Raw genomic sequence first — 15,693 nt, 5'->3', positions numbered from 1 at the left:
AGTTCTTAAACTTATGCTAATTGTTCTTTTTTAAAATGAAAAATCTGCTCCTGTAATTTTTTTTTTAATTATTGGAATTAGTTGAGGGATAAGTAGCAATGTGCTGCCTATAAGTAAAGTGTTCCAGAAATTAACAGAAGCAAGAAATGTAGGGGCCATTTTCGTTACATTTTCAGCACGTTCTTGTAAAAATGAGAGCACTGAGTAATTTGGATATTAAGAGCTTTTGGACAGTAGTACTAAACAAACCCTACTGTTTGACCAAAGCAGCAGGAACAGATCAGCGTGTTGCTGTGAGCCCACAGAGCTCCATGGAGCACTTCTGGCATTCCTGGCTGTTCAGAGCTCCTGGGAAATGAACCATGTCTGGCAAATGTTTTTAAAAAATAATCACTACAAATGTGCTTTGGGAGATAATCATTAAAATGAAATCTCCTAGCTTATTTTAGCATAATAAGTGATGTTAAACAAGCTTCTCAGTTTTGCTATTCTGCTGTTATTAACCTAGTTTCCCAAGGGAAGAACTGTGAAAGGCTGAAGGATTCTAAAAAGAGAAAAAAATAGGTCTCCAAACTGTATAAAATGAGAGTGAATAACTAAGAGACTCTGCCCAGATATAATTTTTGCATTTGGGAAGGAACCTAAAGACCTTGCAACAGCCATTATTAATGACACTGATATAATTACTATTAGGAGAAAAAGAAATCTTGCCTCTAAATATCAATTAGGTACCACAAAGGGTTTACCAAAGAAGTTGTAAGCTAGGCCAGCTCCATTAGGTGTCCGGTTTGACCAGTCTTCTAATAGTTTTCTTCAGTTACTTAGAGCTAGCTTCTCGCCATTTGTATTTAATAATAAAGTAGCCTACGGAGCTATTACTATTGTCATTCCTGCTGAAACAAAAAATCTTGACAAGAAATAGGATGCTGTTTAAGCAACCCTTGTAGATTTGATTAAAAAAAACATATTTCTGTCTCTGCTGATCTTGTGTTTTTGTCTGTAGCCAATACCATCTTCCCCAAGGAAAATTGTGTGCACAATACATATTTCAATAACTGCTATAGAAGAGCTGCACAAATGTAGAAGTGCATTAATGGTTTTGAATTAATCATTTTCAAACTCTTTCAAAGATACAGGCATGAGAGGTATGCAAACTATTGCATACAACCATTACAAACTATCAAGACAACAAACTTAATACCCTACTAGTTCCATACATCACAGAAAGCTAAGGAGGCTAAATCCACCAATAGTAGAGTGTTGCGAGGACATTTGTTGTCGACGGAAGGAAGACAAGCGCACTCAATATGAGTGATCAGCAAGCTCCATTTTATTGCCCGAATAGCCTAACTTTTATAGTGAACTTAACAGGGGCGGACAGTGTCTCACACAAGATCATTGGTCAAAAGCACTCAGAAAAACAGTTACAAGAAAACAACCCCACCTGCAAGAAAACAACCCCCTTGTGATTAGCAGTCACATAGACCTTGTCCTTGAAGCCAGCTGCTGGTAACAGTATTTTTCTGAGTTCCTTAATTGGACGATGTGAGAGTCATTGCCGTGGGAGATTCTCACAGTTACTCTGGTAGCTTGGTTTGCTCAGCTACAGCAGGCCCTGAAATTTTCTAAGGCCTACCCCTGCTTGCTTAAAGCAAGCTCAAATTGAACAATTGTTCCACGGGCACATGTCCACATCCTGTATGCCAATTCCCAACAGTAGAGGTTGGTTCCTGAGGAAAAAAGGTATTATTAAATGTTTTTTTCCAGCTATTCAGCAGCTGAAATTAAAAAAAAAAAAAAAAGTTTTAAAATAATTTATAGAATTTAAATAAATAATATATTATTATCATTTAATTTATAACTTAAATAAATAATAATATACTTATTATTATTATTATTTAATTTTTACATAATAATAATAATATAAATAGCAATCAACAGTTAATTTTAAGCAAGTGATTAAGTGAGCTCAAAATACCAGAAGATCCTCATATTTTATAGTGCAGTAAAGTTCAGCTCACTCTGGAGATCAAACTTGAGATGATTTTGATGAATGTGTTGTAAAAAAGCAATGCTGTCTTTTCAGAGTCAACATATCAATTGCACAGAAGGAAATGGTAACACATATAACATGTTTAATCTGGAAGTAACAAATAAGAGACTGCACTCAAAATATTACTGTTGTTGTATTATTACCCAGTTTCAGTGTGTTCACCTTTAAGTGTAGTTCCAGTAAGTTTTTTTAATACCTGAAGTTAATGAGAGTTTTAACTTTTTCAGGTACCTTTGCACACATTCAAGTATCAGACTTTGGGTTTGAAAGTTTGACCTATTTTTACAAAAAGAACGATGATTTTCATGAGCAGTGATCTAAGTATAACTAATGTGACTGCTAAATGACTATCTAATCAATAATAAATCCCTTATATATAAGGTAAATATAATGCCCAGATACCCATTGCTCTAAAATATGTCAGAAAGTTTCCTTTAGACTTTCTTAAAATAAGAACCACCTCAAACGTTCCTGAAAGTCTCCTTCTGTGAGCCTGAACTATTTTAAAAACTGAAGCTTGGTCAGCTTTTTAATAATACATAAAATATGTACTTTACTAAAATTGCTTGTTCCCAACCATAAACATGAATTCCCAGAATAAATCAAGGAGATATGTACTTTGCGACATGGCTAAGGTAATAACTTTATCTAAATGAAGGAATGTTCCAGTACAAGGTATTATTTCACTTACAGTTTTTTCCTGCTCTCCTTGATGCATTTAGGAGATATTTGGGGAAATAGAGCTGAAAAGGCATGTATTCTTTTTTGGAGATAATAGAGAATGTGACTTTCTTCTTCCTTTTTTTCTTCTAAAGCTGCATAGCAACTACACCCTACCCATGCGGAAGGAAAGATTGTTATTAGTTTTCCACTTTTTTTTTCCCACACCAAAGCCACAAACTACATAATGTAGGCAAACTTTTTTATTTAAAGTAACGATGTCCCTGAATTAGTCAGGCTGGGAGAAGAGAGAAAACTCCAAAGAGTAAAAGGAAACTCTTTTAAGGAGGCCCATTCTATTCTGATGGAATAAACCATATTATTTTCTGTATTTAATATTATTATAAGCCTTTTACAGTTGTCCTAAATAAAAGTTATGCTAAATTGTTTTTGTTGTGACTGGAAATGCACATAAGCAGGCCTTTCATTCAGAAGTGTGATTTCTTTAGCCAACTCTTATTCTTAGAAAAGGTATATTATTTAGTAATTCGCACTTAGTTTTGTTAGTTTTGTACTCCAATAAAATCATGAATGTTTGTGGTGGTTTTTTTGACTTAAAGAAATGTAATGCAAAAATTATTTTTATTTTTTATTTTTAAAGTACTAGTATTAATAGTTTCAAAGTGCCCTTTCTTGATGTTCTTGTCAGGGAAGCTGAGTTAACAACCTATTATTATGTACTCCTTACCAAGCTGTTAATTGCTTTAGAGTATTTTGCAGGAATTCACCTGCTGCTCATAAAAACATTTATGTTGCTGTAGGAACTTCACCAGGTTAATACATCTTGTATTTGCAATGACCTTGCAAAAATCTGGTTTTCTTGTATATATTGCCAGAAGTACTAGTGTGTTATATTATCAGAATAGCAATTCTTTAGTGATTGAGACTGTTCTTCTTTGAAAAGGTATTGTCTGTCACCTGTGCTTACATTTTTTTCAGATTAAAAATTTGGGGTTTTACCAACTCAAAAAATACTGTTTCAGATGAAGTTAGTTAAACTGGAAATGGACACTTCTGTGATATAAAAATAGAAACAAATTTTTCTTTGTTTTGAAAGTGCAAAATCCACATTTTAGTTTACCTGTTAGATTGTTTGCTTCATCCTTCAAAATTTATGTTAAACTAATCAGAAAAAGACTTCAGTATTTGCTCCTCTGTTAACTCACTAAGGTGTTTGAAGAAAACATTAATTTAAATAATTTGTATATTAAGCAAATTATTACATGTTTAATATACAAATTATATTAATTAATACATGTAAATTATATTAATTTGTTAAATTATTAATTAAATAATAATGTTGATGTAATGCCAGCATGAGCAATATAGTCATGATTCCAGAGATGAATTCAACCCTTTTAAGTTAACATTAGAAGACAGATGTTTGCTGTCTGCATGTGTACAGGTAAAAAAAAATGCACATACACACTCACTAATACACAAAGAACATAATATTTCACTGAATTTCGATATCTGTTGATAAATTCATATCTGAAGAGGTTTGCATAATGACACATGCTACACAATTTCAGGGTTGTCCTGATACAGAGATCAGCAGGTCTTCTCTCGCCTCTCATTTATTACTTTTATTAAGTTCAAACTTTAGTTAGTGTCAGAGTTTGTATTTTGGAGTCAAAATTGATTTTGTTTGAGTGGTGTTGAAATATATATTACTGTTTTCAGCATTATTCTGAACTTGTAAGTCCTGATTTCTCTGGGGAAGAAAACAGTTGACCCAAAGAACTTCATACACACACACACGCAAAGTTATCATGTGAAATGTAATGTTCATGTGGATTTAAATTAATCCTATTGACTTCAGTCATTTACTCCATCTTCACAAAGCAATCTGAATCAATTCTATCTATAAAAGTAGGTTATTTGCTTATGTAAATAAAAGGGATAGTATTATTAATACCACTGAACCACAATTAATAACTCTCTTTTGTGTGTCTATAAAGTGAATCAACAGCCATGGATAGTTTTGCTTTAAATATGGCTTTTTTCAAGCTGTTATGTAGCACTATGATGCTTTTCTGTAGCTGCCTTTTTTTTCTTGTAGGTAGGAATATATACAGTAGCAAAGGGAAACAGAAGACAATACATTAGTCTGCTGTTCTAGGAATAAAAAATGGTATTTATGTAGATGGTTCTACCTAGGCACAAACCAGTCTTAAAAAAGGCCTGTCACTGTACTTGTCCTCCCACTCCAAGATGCTGAAATACATTTTAAAAGGAGTTGGAAAGGCTTGTTGCTTCCAGAGGTTTTTAATACAGTATGCAGTCTTCGCAAGGGCATTTGTTAAAATGCATACACTGCACAAAGCAATTAAAATTTTCCTGTGAAGGAAAATTCTTACAAACCTGAAAAAAATATACACCATGTAACAGGAGCCCTAATCCAAAACCTGGACCTAACTACCTGTGGGCATTGTAAGGGTTCTGAAATTGGGTAAATTAAACATTTTTTGTCAACACCATTAAAGCTGGCTGAGTTTTGTGTAGCATGTAACACTATCAGTGTTACACTCTATTTTTAGGCTTGCTAGATTGAATTGTATTTCACAGCTTTGAAAGTATGTTGGACTTATTTTTTTTTTTTTTTTTTTTTTTTTTTTTTTTTTGTAAAAATAGAGCAATGGCAACATCGTATTTTAGAAAGTCACCATCATCTTCTGAAAAAAATTGAATCATTGCCTTTGTACTGAACTTTCACTTCAGTTCTAAGATAATTCTTTACTTCAAAAATGTCTTTGTGCTTTAATATGAGATAGAGGAATCACTTGTTTGGGTACTGCCATGGGGCAATGCTGCAGTTTTGTGTGTACAGCATTACAGTAATTACACCAATGCTGATAATGCTAGAAGAATACCCGACATATGTCTCAGCAGCTTAAGGACCTGCAGGTGTCTGGACTGTTGCTTTTTACATTTCAGTTTTGAGGTGGTCTTTTTTTGTATTACATAGGTTGTCCCTTTTTTTTTTTTTTTTTTTTTTTTGTCTTTCCTCCAAGGTCTTGCATTTTCAATTTAAAAATTTCATCATATAGTCACCTACTTCCCATCTTTAACTAGAAGTACAATGCCTATGATTTACAGAAGTATATTGGGTTTGACTGAACAAATCATGGATATTCATGATTATTCACTATTTCTGATAGATGAGGAACTATACTATATTCAACAAAATCACCAGGAAACAGACAACAAAACAAAAGATAGTATTTTTTTAAAAACAGTTCACAATTATACTTGTTGCCTAAAGATGTTTTGGAAGCCTGTAGTAAAATAGGTTCAAAAACGTAATTAAATTTGTGGAAGAAAAGTCTACCATGAGCTGTAAAATACAATGAAGCTTATTTAGCTAACTAAGAAACCCTCTAATCTGCAAATTGCTGGACTTGGGGCAGGGGGGACGAGGTGGCAGTGTTGCAGGTAGGCATGGGGAGGGGGAACTTAGCTTTCTTGTATGTGTCTCAAATCTGCAGTGGCATATGCCAGTCCTGATTCAGAAACTTGAACTACAAATCTTACACACCAAATGAATGACTTGGCAGTTAGCCTACTGGCTGTATGTATGTGGTTCTGTGGGCTAGTTTCACAACAGAGAAAGTCACAGAAGGCTTCCAATCTTAAAATTTTGAAGGATTGCATCTGTTTGCTGTTGAGCATTATTTGTCAGCTGGTTTATTATCTGATTACAAAGTAAACCTAAGCATTAGGTATCTCAGAGGACACTACTTTACTCTCCAAAGATGACAGCCACTCTTTGAACACTAGTTGAGTTGATTTTCACCATTAATAAGGTAGTTCATGCTTGCTTTTTCCAAACTGGAAAATATAGTGCAGAGAAATAAAATAAAATAAAATAAAATAAAATAAAATAAAATAAAATAAAATAAAATAAAAACAAAAACTGGAGAGGCTGAAATCTTTATATGCTTAAGTTAAAAAGACTCCTGGAGACACTGTTGCAGAGGCTTTCACTGGTAAATACTTTTAATTAGAAAACACGTGTTATCAAAATTGCTCATAACTGCTGAAAAGATGGAATGTTAATGTTTGAGCTTATCTGACAGTTCAAGTCATGTAACCCAGCTCCTTTTATTATGTTCTGATTGCACCCTGTCCAACCACCAAATTAAGGCACAGACTTGTTTTCATTCCTCTCAATTTAATCCCCATGTCAGTATGATCAGCTGTGTCCTATCTGCTGCCTTCACACCTGCTTTTCCTTTCCCTCCATGTAAGCCACACAGTTTTGCTCTCCCTACTTCTCACCTTACTGTGCTTGTGGGAGCGTTAACTGTAGCAGACTCACCCCGTCCTCATTGCTTCTCACTTAATTTTATCTTTTTTTGTGGTTCACCTCACATTAACTCATTTTTGCCTTTCCAGGTATACAATCCAATTAAAATGAGGTTTGGCTTGGTTTTGACCTTTCCATATTTTCTTTATGATTGGTTATCTGCTCTTCCCCTTTCCTAGTTGACAGCTTCACATTATGTATGGAGAAAGTGATGAGCTGACTGACAGGCAATCAGAATATAAAATATTGAAAGGCCAAACAGATAAAGCAGACTTTAGTATTTTAGCTCCCTATACTGTTATGCCTCAGATTAATGACAAGGGAGGTTGAGAAGGGAAGGGAGAAGATTACAGCCTGAAGTGGCTGATGCTTTAAAATTCTACAGGTTTCCTCTCTGCAGCAAATACTATAGTCACCTGCAATTTTCTCTATGGCCCCACCTTTTCCTGTCAGTTTTCCTCTTAGGTCAGATTGGTTGTCACAGCCTTGTAATCACTTTTTTTAAATTTACCTGAAGTTTGTTAGACAGCTGGAACTGTAAGGTACAACATTTTTAGCAAGCATTTTTTTAAGGTGAATGATATCTTTGACTATTATTCCTATTGTGTAACTTTTCTTATCTCTCTCTATTTCAGTGAGGCTTTACCTAATCCTGCTGATCATACTGTAATCAGATACTAATTAATGTTCAGAAGCACATGTTTGAACCTATGAATCTCTTCTCTAAAATCTTCCAAATATTGTTGTTGGCATTCATCTTAAGAGATACACTATAGGTCAAAATAGCCTAACAAAAAATCACGTACAAAATATTATAAAGATAAGCTTTCAAAGACAGATTTCGAGTTTCCCAGGTGTAGTTAATTTTCCTATTTTTAATGTGGGTACTCCTCTTTACAATGATGTAAGTGAGGTAAGAAGCAATATATGATTAGGGGCAATAAACATTTCACAATTACATTATAGGAACAGTCACACTGCAAAGAAAGAATATATTTTGGGGGAATTACTGGAGACAAGTTTGTTGTGAGACAGATCACAGGCAATTTCCACAAATTAGAACTACGTAGGCTATATTTGTCTCAGAAAACACAGACAGTAGTAACCAATTCCACAGTTTGCTATTATTTGTCTGCAACAGATTCTGTTTGAATCGATTAATCACATTTGACCATACTTACTAATCACCTACTGTTTTATTCTAATATGTATTGCAACAGTAAAGTTCTATTGAGCTCAGAGTAAATTAAGTGCCATCATGGTTTTTCCAAGGGAAAACTATGGAAGGAGTAGGAGTTTTCCTTTCACGATGGCCCAGAGCTACAACTAATAAAAGTTCCTGGCTTCCGGAATTGTGGCCATTCCTTTAAAATAATAATGCTTCCTCTGTAGGTTACATTGTGTATATCCTTCAAACTGATGTATCTAGGAAAGTGGGAAAATGTGAACAAATGGTCTTATAAAAGATTCTTTTTTATTATTGGTGCTTTTATTTAAACATTCATAATGTCTGAATCACAGAATTCAGAATCTTCTTTACTTTAATGCAGTACTTATTCAGCTTTGACATTGTGCTTTAATGCACAGGAGAAAGACCTGCTCTCTGTGGCATGTAGATTGAATCTCTAGTAGTATTTCCTCCTTTTAGATGATAGTGCTCCAAAAAGGCTAAGGAGTATTATATGGCTCAAGTACAGAATTTTATTGTTAGAAGACAATGGATATAATCCAGAAAATCTATTTGCAAACAGTTGATACTAAATTCAGTTGTTGTTTCTGTGGATCCTTTCTGCACACATGCATTTGGAAGTTGTAGGTAGGCAACAAGTGTGTTTTCAGCTGGCAGAGGCCTATGAAAACCCTATCACTAGTGTCAACTTAAGAAGGCTTAACAGTTTCAGATTCAATGAACTGAATGCCTTGATTGTCATTCATAAAATTAGCTAGGCACAGAGTAAACTGCAAGAGAGTGGTAATTCCTGGAGCTCCCTTTATATATTTTATAAGATAGAAAATTATATTTGGTTATCTTTTTCAGTTGCTAATTTAAGTACTGATATTTGATTAGAGACACATTTCTCTTTACTACTCAAATACTAATAGTGACAAATGTTAGACTAAAAGGGTCTGACTTTTTATCAGCACTTGACTGGTAAAGTTAATCTTTTAAAGGCTACTTGAACATGAAAAGTAAGATTCTACATTTCAGATTTTATTTCCATTAATTTTTCTTTGCAGTATATATTTTCAGTAATATTTTTTCTCACATAAAATCGTATATAAACTCTTTGATAGCAGTAGGAGTCTAAACTGATAAAAGGTATTCATATTTTGTTCAGTCTTTTATCAGTATTTTACTTCATGTATGTGCACAACATCTTCATTTCTGTGCTATTGCCCTTTGAAATAAGGTGGGGGAAAAAGAGAGAGCAGCATGTTCTGATAGAGGTGATGTACAAAGGTTTATCTGTCTGCAGGTTTTAAATATCATCAGAATGAATCCTTTCTTTTGAGCTTATGAGAAAAATGCTAATATCATGGTAGTAGTGCATCTGGGTGTTGAGTGAATATAACATTCATAAATAAAGTAGCTTCTTTCAGTGAGGCATAATGAAGAACTATCTTTTAGTCTGATGGTATTATACAATAGAAGTATTTCATTACAGCGTATGTTGATGAAACAGATTCAGCTATTCTGATATATTAGGAAAGCAGAAAACTTTTCATTATTTTTTATACTCTGATACTGCTACTCCATGAAATCAGTTTCCCTAGTCTTCAGCCATTAACACCACTGTTACTTCCAATCAGTCAGCCAATGTATTTAGATCTGAAAAAATATTTTGTTTATAAAGCCAAATACAAATTTAAGATAGATGTGTGTTCAAATACTTGAGTAGTGTTTGCTACAGGAAAGAGTTTGATTCTGGAAAATGTTTGTGCTCATGAGCAGACCAAACTGTCATGGATTTGTGAACACTGTCTCTCAGAAGCACAACAGAATCCAGTGACAAGAAGGATCACACAAACACTAAGAAAAATGCAGTTTCCTTAGAAATAGAAAAAAAAAAAAAAAAAAAAAAAACATGTTCAAAGCTCATATTATAATTCTGTTTAACTTGGATAGTCCTAGGCTCTGTATTACATTGTGTAATAACATTGATATCTCTTGTATGGATTATATTCATGTTTTATTAACAGATTTTCCCAAGACAGATTTGCAGTAGGTTATGGAAGAAGTCTTAGGAATTTCCTCATATCAGATTCTGACTAGGAGTTGTGAGAGTGTATTTTGTTAGATAGACTAGTTTAGCTTATGCTTAAACCTTCAACCCCTGTGTTCTCAAAACTACTTCTTATAAATCCTGTGCCATCTAAAGATCACAATGTTGGTTTGGAAATAATGTGAAGGATCAGAACATTTCTCATATTTCCCCTCTTATATGAACCCTGAGCCATATGTAAGGGCCATCAGTTTGCTTCCTACTTACATGCAATGGGTAATACAGCTATATGAGTGAAACTATTCTTTCATTTTGCAGATTATGTACAAATCCTCTGTAGTTATCAGTAAATACAGAACAGATGTAGTCCTTGACATTTCCTGTGATCCCAATCCTGTCACTGTCTGTCTATCACAGAGCACACTGTAGCTTCTTCTAGCCCACAAAACCAAGCTTCCTTTCCATGGAAAGTAATGTACATGACAGTATGTATGGCTCATACATGTCTAAATTATGCCACAACATAAAATCAGGTTCTGATACATGTAAAAGCATGCCTGAACATCCAGGGAGTACATCCAAATCTTGCAGTTTAAGATTCAGTTTATGAACCCCAAATCCATGCAAGTGCAAGTGCATATTATTTGTGGCAAAAATGAGACAAAGCATCCCATACTTCTCCACACATTGGAATTGAGGTGTTTTACTCTGTGACTGTCTTTAGTCTCCCTGGTCATGGCAGAAGGTTGACCAACCTTGTGAGTCAAAGCTTCCTGTTTACTCCCAAACTTCTCTCTGTGGAAGGCTCTGGCTTCCAAGGTAGGCTACAAATCTTGTCATTGTCACGAGAAGAGAGTAGTGGTGAAGTCATTCTTGATCCTTGGTAACTTCTGTCTCCACGGGTACAGCTGTACATCTGTTACAAACTGCAGATAGGATTACCTAATACTGTATTAGATAGTATTATTAGCAGAGATCGATGGAAACTGGAATTTTCCAAAAGGACTGGAAAATACAGTCAATTACATTCCATGATTTCAGTAGAACAAAATGAAATAGAACAAAAAATAGTACATGTATGTCATGAATTCCCTGTCTGGATGCCTAGCTGGGCAACCTGCTCTAGAGAACCTGCTTTGGCAGGGCAGTTGGACCTAATGATCTCTTTAGGTCCATTCCAACCCCTACAATTCTGTGATTCTGTGAATGCAAATTTTGCTCAACTACATGTACACCGTGTCTGCTTTCTAGTGTTTTCTTTAAGAAGCAAAACTCTTAAACTTGTATTTGTAGTGGTCATGTTATGTTAATGGAGCACTTCATCACCTTTTCAAGTAAGGAAAATATTCTTTAGTAATCTCAAACTTCCTACTGCTGGTCACTACGTTGAAGGAAGGATGTGTGTGTGTGTATCCCTCCACAACAAAATGTGGGAGGTACTGCAGTTACTGTCACAGTTGTGTTTTTATAGACATTGCATAATATTTCTTTGTACTCCAACAGTATGTGACTGATGCAAAATAATAATCTGTGTCTTGGTCAGAACATCTAGTAGTTAATAAATTCATCCACTTTTCTCCTCTACAGAAAATTGAATAATATCCAATATACTGTCAGCAGTGCCTTAAACTGTAAGGTCATTTGGCTAGTTCCAAATACACATGGGGTTGTTATGTCTGTCCTTCTCTAAATTTTATTTTGGAAGAAGGCCACAGCCTCCTTTCATTCAAAGACAGACAACTTTGTCATTGGCATAAATGACTGCTGGTCAATTGAGTACCATGAATATACTTCTCTCAGTAGTAAATTTTGTTCTTAGTACTCCGTTTTCCACATCTCATTATGAAGCATGATTTAGTACTCACAACATCTAAACAGAGTTCTTTTTCATGAACTAACAGCTTTGTTGCTGCCAGTCTATAAATCCTGTCAAATTTACAACCTAAGTTTAATTTGAGGTTTAACATCTAGCTTTTTTGCAGAGAAAATGTTCTTTCTGGTGCTGTAATTAAGAAGAGAAGGATACAATAAATTTCCCCCCCCCCCAAAAAAAAAAAAAAAATTAGAAAAAGAAAGAGAACTGGGATGTGGTATATAGTATTTGATCACTTGCCAGTGTTGATTTCCTGAAGCACATACCAAAAATCTTTTCTCTTTGTGAATATTTTGTTAAAAACTATCCTGTTGGAGCTCTTGTCAAGTTTCATCTCTCAGTAATAGTTGCAGCTTTCTAAAAAGTTAGCCTGTTTTTTGAAGAAAATGGTTGAGACAAATGAAGAAATTTCTTTGCCAAAATCACAATGTGAAAGTAATTGAAAGCTAATGCATGTCGCTGTGAAACCTTTCCCCATTTCTTTTGTTTTGTCAGAGTGTGATTTTTATAAAAGTTGTTTATCTTGACAGATAATTTATCATATTTTTTTCTTATGGCACAAAGCACTGAATGACAGAATATGATGAAATGTGAGCTACAAACATCTCCATCTACAATACCATATTGTGGCTGCCTAAAAACATGTAATAGCTTCTTGCCACATTATGAAAGAAATAGAAAGAGTGGTCAGTCATTAAAATGTCTTTCAGCTGTCATCACCCTAAAAATTGCAACTGCATCAATCTAGACATAATGTTTACAAATTAGGTTCCAATACCTGAAAAACATATTTGGATTATTTTAACCTGCAGGGTCTGAAGGTAAGTATCTGCTAGTGTTTCTTCACTGTTTCTGTATGCTAAGGGTAACAAAATGGCACAATTGCTGTAATTTGGAAGTTTCCTGATTTACAAGAAAAAGTGACTTTAAATGTTTTCTACACAATTTTCAGGATCCAATGGGTTTTTAATAAGCTGGTTGTAATGTTTTATATATATGCTGCAACAACCCAGAAGCTAATACTCATTTTCTGTTAATTTGCAGACAAAGCAATGTCTTCCAATATCAAACACACATTGGTATATTTCTATTTCAATTATCAGAAACATTTTTATTTTCCTTTCCCTTGAGCCATCATTAGCAAGAGAGGAAAAAATGTTCCTTAATTATCGGATGTATTGTTGGCTATGCCTGAGACTTTGAAACACTGTAAGTGTAAGTAAATTTTGGAAAATAATAGCATTTACATTTCTGACACATGAAGTTATCAACATAAAGAATTAAAACAATACCATGAAACACCGTTTTTTTAAACTTCTGTGTGGTCTTGTTCTCACTGTTTTCAGACCTCTTTGATACAAAGGAAGCTCTACATTTTATTTTTTAAAACTGTTCTAGAATTATTCTTCTAGTCCACTCCATTTGCACCTCTTTGTCAGTCTTCTGTGAATCAGTGAGGAAACAGCATAAACTTCATGATAGTTATTGCTGTCTTTATTGACTGGAAATTCATCTTTCAGGTCTATCTAAAATGAAAAGAAAAAACAAACTTCTTTTTTAGGGATACAATTTTCTGTCAATCAACTGTCTTGATTAAATGTTACCATCACAGGCCTTGTCACACTCATCGTCTTTGACCAACTAAAAATAATAAATTATACTTGATAACTGTCTGTTCCACATTCCTGGCTAGGAAGCAGCTATATTCCAAGTGCTGTGTTCTACACGTGCTGTGGCTAGCCTGTAATAACAGATATAACATAGCAGATATAGATCAGATTGTTTTCTTCAGAAGTTTGTTGCTGACACTGACCTTCTGCAAGAGTAAATCTGAGCAGCAGATCTTGGGGAGTCTCCACTATTTTTGACATTTCCATTTTCATCCCCCTCTGAAAGAACCTATTCTTTTTCCAATTCCATCCAAATATACTGAAACTTCATTTCTGCATTCCAGCAAGTCATGAAAGAGTAAAGTATTAAATGCTCTGTACTTTATTTCAAGCAGCAAGGTGGTCTGGGGAAAGGAAATGGTTTTCAACTACTAGATTGTACAGTGAAATCCCTTAGTTGATGATTTCCTCCTTACCTCACAGGCTGTGGAGCCTAAATACAGATTTCCAGAGAGTCCCAGAGTATAAAGCCTCTGCTCGGCTATGTCTGGATGATGACGGATGGAGCCCATAGTACTTGCTAAATCTTTGAACGGAAGAATAATAATATCTGTACAGAACAAGCATGTGCTATTTACATAACCATTAATGAGCATATCCAGAGTCTTTCCTGTCATGTCTTTTCCTGGACTGAAATGTAAAAATCGTCTCTTGGAATGATACTGTGTTATTTAACAGGTAGGATCACAAACAAGGATATACCTATTTCTTTTTCAGTCACACAATTTAGTGTGGCCTTAGGATAGTGCAAAATTTCTTGTGAGTTTTTTATTATTTTGTTTTGTTTTGTTCTGTTTCAGTTTCATTCATTTTTTCCCCCTAATTCTTGGATAGAAAGCTGTGCAGAGGAAAAGGATCTGGGGGTGCTTGTTGATGCTCACCTGAACATGAGCTGGTAGTGTGTCCAGTTGCTCCAGATGGCCAATGACATCCCGGCCTGTATCAGGAATAGTGCAGCCAGCAGGAGCAAGGAGGTGATCATCTACCTGTACTCTGCTCTGGTGACGCAGCACCTTGAGTACTGTGTTCAGCTTTGGGCCCCTTACTACACAAATGGCATCGAGGCCCTGGAGCAGGCCCAGAGAAAGGCTACGAAGCTGGTGAAGGGCCTGGACCACAAGTCCTGAGAGGAGCGGCTGAGGGAACTGGGGATGTTTACTCTGGAGAAGAGGAGGCTTAGGGGAGACCTTATTGCTCTCTACAGCTACCTGAAAGGAAGTCGTGGGGAGCTGGGGGTTGGCCTCTTCTCGCAGATAACTAGTGATATGACTAGAGGGAATGGCCTCAAGCTGAGCCAGAGGAGGTTTAGGTTATAAATTAGGAGAAACTTCTTCTCAGAAAGAGTAGTTAGGCATTGTAATGGGTTGCCCAGGGAGGTCGTGGCATCATCGTCCCTCGGGGTGTTTAAGAAAAGATTGGACATGGTGCTTAGGGACATGGTTTATTGGGTGACATGGGTAGTAGGGTGATGGTTGGACCAGATGATTTTGGAGGTCTTTTCCAACCTTAATGATTCTATGATTTTGTTAAAAAACTTAGTCTCTTTGGGTAGAAATATACACACTTAGCAGCTTCAGTACTAAGTGAATTCAAGTCTTGTGCTCTTCAAGCCTGCATAACCTGGCCAAGTTACTTGTTAAGGTATATTAGCCCTCTACACACAAAAGTCCCTGGAAGTTGCACATATAACAAGGGTATAGAATAGAAATTAACTCTTCATAATACACTGACTATTTGTGAAATTTCTATAAAGAAACATGGGAACTACTCTGTGTAAGTGTTCTCTATTTTCTTGCAAATCTAAGTATTAACCTATTATACCTTTTTTTCTCACATACATTCTA

General features: G+C 35.1%; 1 protein-coding gene and 1 long non-coding RNA gene across 4 annotated transcripts in view; one reads left to right on the top strand and one right to left on the bottom strand.

Annotated features, from left to right (window-relative positions):
- The window catches only part of EPHA6 (EPH receptor A6), a 516,782-nt gene that overhangs the window by 353,379 nt on the left and 147,710 nt on the right, over nt 1-15,693 (top strand). The gene's annotated exons all lie outside the window — the stretch shown is intronic.
- LOC311430211 lies at nt 1,311-2,922 on the bottom strand. Its single transcript, XR_014688619.1, has 2 exons — nt 2,745-2,922; nt 1,311-1,730 (listed from the first exon to the last, which is right to left on the bottom strand). It is a non-coding gene; the product is annotated as an uncharacterized lncRNA (long non-coding RNA).

This window comes from Aythya ferina, assembly GCF_964211825.1.
Source record: "Aythya ferina genome assembly, chromosome: 1".
Taxonomy (NCBI): Eukaryota; Metazoa; Chordata; class Aves; order Anseriformes; family Anatidae; genus Aythya; species Aythya ferina.
Note: the sequence above shows the minus strand (reverse complement) of the source record. Positions and strands in the feature narration are given on the sequence as shown.